This window comes from Orbicella faveolata, unplaced genomic scaffold (genome assembly GCF_042242905.1).
Source record: "Orbicella faveolata isolate gen_17 unplaced genomic scaffold, um_ofav_v1 contig_2, whole genome shotgun sequence".
Classification (NCBI taxonomy): Eukaryota; Metazoa; Cnidaria; class Anthozoa; order Scleractinia; family Merulinidae; genus Orbicella; species Orbicella faveolata.
The window spans coordinates 17,031,640-17,041,077 of NW_028301547.1; the positions used below are offsets into that span (position 1 = coordinate 17,031,640).

At 42.6% G+C, this 9,438-nt stretch overlaps 1 pseudogene; it reads left to right on the forward strand.

Moving 5' to 3' along the window:
• The first annotated feature begins 602 nt into the window (after positions 1-602).
• On the forward strand, positions 603-7,039 carry LOC110061671 (single-strand DNA endonuclease ASTE1-like; annotated as a pseudogene).
• Positions 7,040-9,438: the final 2,399 nt, after the last annotated feature.

Sequence of the window (9,438 nt, forward strand, 5' to 3'; positions counted from 1 at the left end):
AATTACTGGGAATGCGTTCTTATGATAAGCATTAAATAATGTCAAAATGGGGCATTTTCAATGCCTCATTGCTCCTTAATGAGCATGGGCACCCCCCTTTTTTATTTCAAAATTGAAGTTATCATATGACAAATATTCAGTGGACAAAGTTTGAACAAAAATCTATTGTCACTTTTATCTCAGAGGAATTACCTTAAGGGTACCACAGAGCTATTAAAAAAAAACAGCTGCAAGGCGTCTTTGCGCAAAAATTCATAAACTATTTATAACTAGAAAATATCTGCTTTTCATGTCATCAATGAATTGGTCAAGGCCCTAACTATAGTGTTATTGCAAAGGAAAATTCACAGATGATTTTCGACTTGACGCTGACGAGCTATGGATATGACAGAATTTCGATAGTTCAAATATCGAAATTTGGCTCTCGATCCGAAATTAGGGGTTTCTATCTAATTACTCTCAAAAAAAATAAATATTACAACAAACTAACCTTGTTTTGTCTACTTTGGCACAAGGGCCTATCAATATAGAAAGTATGAGTGAAATCGATTATTTGGCTGTGTCCGCGATTTTGATGAACATATCTGATTTTTACTGACTCAGACTCTTAAACCTTTTCAGGACGATTCAATCAAGATGGGAGTTCGCGGACTTACCAGCTATGTCAACTCAATCGAAACTCTCTGGAAACGTCAGACCAAGCTCAAAAACACAAAACTTATCATAGACGGGTCCGGCTTACGATCTTTACAGGAACGCCTTCGACTGTCGACATGGAGGCCAGTACGAAGAGTTCCACGACGCTGTACTTTCGTTTTTCAATGCGCTTGATTCTAACGGTGTAGAATCCTTTGTAGTCCTCGATGGTGCACAACATGCAAGCGGCAAAAAGTTAAAGACACACAAGAAAAGGACAAATCAGAGGATCGAAACATCTTGTGCCTTAGCCGAGAATCGGGCACCAGAAAACAGCGAAGACTTTCTTCTTCCGCTTTTGTCGAAGTTTGCGTTTCTGCAGGCGCTGATGGATCTCACGAGGGATCACGGTGTCAAATTCGCGGTGTGCGACAGGTAGGACGCATTATTACATTATTATAGTAGTAACAGTAGTAAATGTTTGCATGCATACAGTCGAATAGATAGGTGACTTGGAGACTGTTGCCAGTGACTGGACAGATATCTCCTTTGTGGTACGGCGAGATTAAAACTTTGCCGAGCGAAGCAGCCATGCCCATGCAGATCACTCAAGATGGTGACACCTTGGCGATGTCAGCTGTCAGAATGAACTAAATAATCTGCATTTTAACTTATTTCACCAATTTTAGAATAACAGTACTTTTCATTTATTAGCCTGCGTAGCAAACGCTGGAGTAACGACGAGAAGACGATCGCGGGCGTAGACACGCAAGGAAAAGGAAATGCTTATTCCACTTGTCGACATTTTACCGAACGCGCCCTAACATGCCGCTCTCCCTTGGGGCGCCAACTGTCCCATGAGAACCAATCATCATCAATGTCCGCCAAATCAAGCGCCCAGCTTGAGTCCGCTAACATCAAATAGTAATGCGCGTTACATAATGACCGAGTGTTATTACGCGAAACGTGACTCTCGCCTTGCAGCATATGGAGATGTTGTGTTACAAAGGTTTGAATTTATAAAGGTTTGGATGAGGAAAATAATCGACATTATAGCTGAAATTTTGATATTTTTCAATAAGAATAACTTACCTCAATGCCTTGTTGTCTTTTCTAGTGTCTTCTCGCTTCTGAGCTAGATCCGAAGCCTTTTTACCGACTTATCGCGTTTTGATTTTCCTCTCCTTTCTTAGATTAAAAAAATAATAATAACTCCTCGCATCGTAAGCTTGGGCCGCCTGTGTTAAAATTTTCTCCTTCACTCCCACGAGTATTTGATAAATGGATTACAAGGACATCCTGTCCACATATAGTACTAGACTCTAAGCATCGGTTTTAGATCGATGTGTTTGCCGTTTTGCGAAAGACCTTTCAACGTTTCCTGAACAGAAAATTCGGATTATGCATGAATGTCAAATTTCTAATGTCACTTTTGACCAATCAAATTGCACTATTGCTTCCCGTTCGTGGGCGAACAAAACTGCGAGCAGGCTCCCTTGTTGTTTGGGTAGCGTATCGCGGGCAAGGACGGCGTAGCCGCAACCGCAAGCCGGCGAAGCTGGCGAGAAGAATGGGGCGAGGAGAACTTTTCCTCGCCCCATTCTTCTCGCCTGCTTCGCCGGCTTGCGGTTGCGGCTCCGCCGCCCTTACCCGCGATACGCTACCCAAACAAGAAGTGAGCCTGCTTGCAGGCTAAACGGAGTTCGTTAAAATGTTTGGGATTGCAGGCGATTCCTTTTCTCCCCACCCCCTCCAATTCTCGCTCACCCCCTCTCCACCTCTCCCCAATTTTTTGCTCACTCCAGGCGCACTTCTTTGCTCGCCCGCTTCCTCGCTCGCTTGTTCGATCTCTTAGACTGGTGGCAGTCTGTTTTTCTCTCGAATTTCAGAAGGGGTTATGATGCGAGACGTTTTGGCTAAAGGGGAATGGGACCAGACATGGGCGCGGCACGCACGAGAAGAAAAAATTTTCTCGTCTCGCCTTCTTCCCTACTCGGCCATACCGCCCTTGTCCCGCCTTCTTCCCTACTCGGCCACCGCCATACCGCCCTTTTGCGTTCGCGATGACTAAACACTCGTCGTAGTTCTAGCAGACCATCGATGTCTCCGCCTGGAAAAGGAAAGTAAACGGCTGCTACGCAGGTCATCACTCGAGCGTCTGCTATGCAGAGTATATTTTTATCCATACTACAGGCAAATGAATTGAGATTCTCGATCCTCGATCTTCCGACGAGGCACGACATTTAATTAAACAGAGAGTAATGGATTGAAGAAATGAATCAGTTTGGTGACGTTAGCGATATTGTTTCAGTTTCCAGGCCTTTTGATTCTTTTATACCTGAAAGATTTATTTCAAATGAACAACTAACGTAGCTACTTAGTATGAATGTAGATGCGGCGAGAATTGTTGAATCAGAATTTTTTTCTTGGAGTGTTTTTCATAATAAACAGAGACCGGAGACCAGAATCCTTGATTTGAGCGAGACGACGAGCATCCTCGACCTTTTCATATCAAAGTTCCCCCCCCTCACACCCCCCCGGGAACAAATGCAATGACAAAAGGATACAATTGCCTTGCCTAAGCACATCTTTATGTTTCTTTCAGCGAAGCAGACAATGAAATCGCCTCCTTGGCCAGCGCTTGGAACTGCCCTGTTTTAAGCAATGACAGCGACTTCTTTATCTTTGATATCAAAGGCGGCTACATCCCACTTTCTTCTTTCAATTGGAAAGCTGGTTTCTTAACTGCCGACATCTTCTATCGGGAAAAATTGGCATCACACTTTGGAATTAGCGAAGAATTTCTTCCTTTGTTCGCTTCTTTGGTGGGGAATGATTACGTGAGTTCCGAGGCATTGGCAGAGTTTAGACCCACACTGAATTGCGGAAAAGCGTCAAGATTTGCAAGCATTGCTAACATTCTGTCTCACTCAAGGACAGAAGAAGAAGCGCTCGAGTCTGCTCTACTAATGGTAGAGTCAGTGGTAAGCAGAGATAAACTAAGACAAGCTGTCAAGCATTCTCTCCAGGAATACAAGATCACAGAGTCACATTTGCTGCTCTATGTCGACAGTGGTGTGGTCGACAGCTCCTTGAAGACTCAAAATGGCCGTGAAATTGAAGGATGGATTTTGCCCAAGTTTCGCAAGGGACTGTTCTCCGCCAAATGTATGAACGCCTTGACAACGGGGAAAATCCTTCTCAGAACTCAGGTTGAAAACTGTGAGGAAGTATCGGCTAATCAGTGCTCTCAGCGCCTGAGGAAAGTCATGTATGGCATTTTAAACGATGCTGCAGCTCACGATGGGGAAGGAAATATAACGATGGTCCAAGAATGGGACAGAGAGGGCTTAGAGGTCAAGTCGTCAAATGTGCCACCCTACCAAGAGGGCGTAGTCCCTGGAGTGAGTCTCATTCCAAGCCTCAAGAAAGATGAAAGATTAGAGGTTTTGTTAAATGCGCTTGATTCAAACAGCTTCCATCAAGTCCTTGCTGGAGAAGTTTAAATTAATTGCAGCCTCACTTCGTTTTCTCGAAAGTAACGCACAGCCATCGTTGCAGGGGAATCACATCACCGCCATACTCTGCAGTTGTATTAAACTAGAAGACGGCTCGTGGAAACAATACATGAAAAGCACAATCAGTCAGTCGTTTGATCGGCAAGCAGCACAAAGCTTTGCTCAGTGGCAGTGTGTTTTGAGAGATGCTGTTTATCTGAACTTTGTTTTGCTTGAGCCTGTTGAAACACCGTGTATTCACAAAACGTTTAATGGACAATTGGCGCACTGTCTACAGAGCGGACTTGATCGAGGTGAGTCTTTTTCCGGGTAAATGCTTGCTTGCTTCTTTTTCTCTATTTCGGGGGGGGGTGGGTTTCAGGGGGGGAGGGAGAAGGGGAGGGCTGAGTCACCTGGGGTTTACACCAACTACGAACTCTATGCACTGTTGGCACTGCACTTTGTCACAATGTTTCCAGGAACTTGTTCTGTTTTTCTTTTGTTGTGTGAATGTCAAGAATTTATCTCTTCAGCCATTCCAATGCCTAGAAACTTGAAACGAGCTATGTGAACAAGAAGCTATGTATGTCAATCTCATGCCTAGGGCGATTTGCAGAGATAAACGTCCTGGAAACGAGCTGGCTTCAAATCGGGGGCGACCATAAACTAAGAGGCTAACACTTAAGTGAAAGAAAATTAGATAACGATGAAACGAAAAAGGAACTAGGTTTATTGTGATTGATTGATTTTAAATTTAAAATTGAAACATTTAGACAAAATGTTTCCAAATGTGCCATCCACTGTTCTTAGGTCCCGCGAATTCTTCGAATTAACGTAATTATTGCCTATCTCTCTTTCAGGTCGCATGCCAGAAGAGTCGCTTCCCTCTTCCAACCTTCTTTACGGAGACATTTGCAATGCGTTAGAGAGAAAAGGTAGAATGAGAACGTTCTCAATTACATTTTACTTTTCGTTTTATGACTACTGTCATTGTTTCAACGTTGTTAAAAAATTCACTGTGAAGCGTTAATGAAGCACAAACGTAACCCCGTAACATAATACAATTATCTTATAGGAATTCCTGCTTTCTAGGGAAAAGTACGCTAAAAGGTAATCAGTGTTTTAGCACGAGTTTGCTTTCCGTGAAGAATCTCGGATAAGTGAAAAAAATGTGAATGGGATCGTGGCGAGAGGAGGAATGGAGAACGCGAACAGAACTCAATCTTCTTGAAAAACCGAATAACCTTAATCGAAAACATGAGAAAAAAAAGGCGAAAGAAATCATTTTAAAGTTGATAAGGTACTACTGGACTGGCTTAATCTTGCTTCAGTTAAACACGGACCGATCTATCTTTTGTTTTATTTTATCTTCCTTCCTGGTGATTATAGGCAAAATTAGTGTTGGCCTGAACACAGAATACCCTGGTGTCACACATCAAAAGTCGTACCAAACTAGGAATAGTTATCGCTCCTCGACCCAGTCTTGCTCTTCCATGGACAGCAGGAGTGCGTTTTACAGGTAGAAATATTTTCTCTTTATCCACCCTGTTTCCCACATACCATCCCCGTTTTTTTGAATGTATTGAATGTCTGTCAACAGACTATTTTTTTCGCAGACTACAAGGTCAAAAACTTATGATTCTATTAAATCTGAGTGTCTTATCAGTAACAAGTTGTCAAGAATGTCTTATTTCATTGTGTATTGTATGTTCGTTGTATGTTCAACATTTAATTTCTCATAATCACTTCACTGCATACAAAACGATGCGAGAACGAAGTAGAACACGCCAAGGGGACAAAGTCTTGACATGGTACCAAAATCTCTGAACTTATTATAAAAAAATTGTGTCGCCATCAGTGAAGAGAATTAGTGCTTTACTAGCTCTGCCATGGCTGATAGACAAAGCCAAATGGTGTCGAGTTGTGACTTCAGGGTGAAGGTGACAGCTCTGGTTAATTTCATTTTAGTCCAACAAAACGAAGGGAAGAACATAGTCATACAAGACGGACAAAGCAGATGTCTACGAGGAAACAGCAGCAGCAGCAACAACAACAACAACAGCAGCAGCAGCGGCGGGTGTCGTCATCACAATATGTACGTAGTCAAATATCTTCGCAGGGTCAATCAATCAATTCTATTAATTTTATGCATCGCTGTTATAATGTAACGAAAACCTGCCACTCAGCCGCTGGTGTCCTCGACCCCGTAGAAAAAACATATTTTTGCAAACCCGCACAGCTTCTCGACTAACGTCCATGTCTCCAATAGTCTCTCTCTCTAATTTGACTCAAAGCACCGTATCGAAACATCACGGTAAGACGTTTGCGACGTCACCACTTCAACCGCAACTTTTACCAGCGTTAACAATTTCTCTTTCTTCTCGAAACAGAATGCGTCCCATAAACGACATGACCGACCTATGTATTACTCTCCAGTTCTTCAGGGTGGAGCAAGTTGGAGCTTGCCCTTGTCCTCTAGCAAAGCGTATTACCAGGAACAACAGTGTGCCCAACCCAGCGTCTATTCAAGTGGTCATCACGCTTGTAAACCTAAGCCAGTGACAACTAGATTCAGTAGGGTAGCACAGCGGGCTTACACACAACAAATAAGAGAATATGAAATCTTTGCCGGGATTCAGAACTTAAATCTACGTGCAAACCCGAGCCACAGCAGCAAGAACTTCGCAGCAGGCGAGAACAGGCTCTCGCGATCTTCGCTACGACCGAGGGAGGTATCGCCACCGGGATTGGTGTCGCCAGGCTCCAAAAGTGCGTCAGCAGCTTCTTACAATCCAGTTGGCTATAGGAATGAAGGCAAAACACCACCGACTGCAAGACCTCGTCGGCCCAAGTCTAAAGCGTCTAAGCCATCAGCTAGCCACCATTCCCAGTCTTCCGCTCGGTGAAGGAATGAGCCAGTACTTGGATCTCCAGTAGGCGGTGATTATGGTCAGCGGCTTTTCTATGATTCATCTACACCGGGAGATTCACCACGGCCTTCTGATGACAGTCAGTCAGTGAGCGATTCACCAAGGTCTTCCCATAAAAGTTGGTCAGACTATTACAATGATGTCGCTCCGCCCGATTATGACGATTTTTCCCTTGCAAGTCAACAGCGAAAGCCGCCGAAATATTTGAATCAATAGGCATCAGTGATTATGTTTCGACTGATAGTATTATAAATATCACTGATATTTATAATACTATCAGTCGGAACATAAGCTAGGGTGGGGAGGGGTCAGGGTGTCTGTATAAGACAAGGCAGACGCTGAGAAGTAATGTCAGACATCTCGGAGAATGATTTAATACACGAACGATGACAGGGAGTTAATTATTGTTCAAAGAATTTAACGTTTTGCTATTTATAGTTGGAGCACACTGATTGGAGTACAGCTCAGGGAATGAACTAAGGAGGTCTGTGAGAACCTTTCTTTGGTCAGAAAAGAAGGCCAGTAGTCCAGTCCTTGAACCCTCTCGAACTCTCCGGACCCTTCTCCGCTATATATAGGAGTTCAACCCAGATGGGAGAACGATCTCTCTTCTCCCTCCTGGGTTCAACCCTTGTATCGAGCGTGGAAGGGAGTGTTTAGGGACTGGACTAGATAGCTAGCTAATAATCAATCAGAATCGATAGTTATCTGTTTATCAGTACTTTCGGCTTAGCTGATGTTATAAAAGTTGCCTAGTCTTCGTATAATCTGACATACCAAAATAATAACAACAACCTTATCTTAGACTGATTGTTCATGATACCAATGGATGATCTTTCGTTCACATACAACAAAAAGACGTCTTTTTTTTTTCGATTCCTTATTTCGCAAAATTGTAGATCTAGTTTTAGCGTTTATTTCTTTAAAGCAGAAATCTTTCTTTAAAAAAAAAATGGGAATTGAAAGATATATCTTCAGTAAAAATGTAGTGTAGGGGGGGGGGGAGGAGGAGGAGGAGGAAAGAAATTAGGAGACTTCGACTGGAAACTATTATGGAACCTGGTACCCACCTCCTGTTTCTAAATCCTCCTGTCCCCCGCCCCTTCCGTCACCCCGACGCATTTTGGAGCAGCGATTCCGAGAGTAGAATACGTCATTCCAGATTTAATAAGTTTTGAACTTAATTTTTCACCAAGATGTCGCACGTGTAAAATATCTTAGCCAAGTATATCGTATTGCTTAGTATATAAAAAGGTATGTAGTTTAGCTAAGCGTTTCCTAGATTCGACTACATTGTATGGAAATATGTGCTCTCAGATTACAATTGACAATGTAAAATGTTTTGCAACAAATATCGCGTTTACAGTAAAAATGTGAGGTGTTGCTGTAGTTCACCTACATGTTTGTGACTTTGTGCGCGCGTACACTCGCGAGGTCCACACGCAGCTAAGTTTGGCCATTGTTTAGTCTCAAAATGATCTGATGATTATCTTGTTTCTCTATACCGAATCTCTACATTGTAGTCACGAAAGTACGTTGATTAGCATACGAAACGTCAAGATCATAAAATGCACGTTTTTAAAATGTTTATCACCGCTGTTTGTGTTATATTTTTAATCAAAGTAAAAGTGATTTAGTCTTGATAGACTACCAAACTCTCGCATCTAATGTTGTAAGAAAATGTATGTTAGACAGGTACCAGCAAAACTTTTTTTTTCAACCTTTTTTGTTGCGGATAATAAATGTTAATCGAAACAAGAAAAGCATCGCTTTTATACCGGGCTTTTGGTTAAAGCCTTCGTTAATAACTTTAAACTGTGAAGTGTGTAGCTTTGACCATCGAGTTATGGGCTATAAATTAAACCAGAGTGAATGAATGGAGGACGACGAAGAAAAAAAAAAAAAACGAATATGATCCACGTTCTCTCCGATCGAAAACCTCTCCAAGTACTTTCTAAACTAGCCCTGGAGCAACAAGTTATAAACTCGTACCTTTTGATGCTGGTCAACCAAATATTTTATTATTTCGTCAGGTAAAGGGCTGTAGAGATCAGCTCCAGTCCTGAATATACTAAAGCCACGCCATAAACGGAAGAAGATAGAAATCCGTCTGCGTTCGCAGGGTACTTTCGTGTCCACATACACTGTGGTCCGCGTTCTTTATCAGGACGCCCAAAAGAAAGATCACCGCGCTCCGCCATAGACACGCCGCGTCCTTCATGACTTCACAGAGTGTTGCTTCCCATACTTATATCTTAACCGATAAACAATAACGGCATAGAAAATGTAGGTTTACAGCCAAGAATGTCATTGAATACCACATGTGGCACTAAATTTGTGCAGGAGTTTATTTTTGCGAATCGGCGATATTTTTG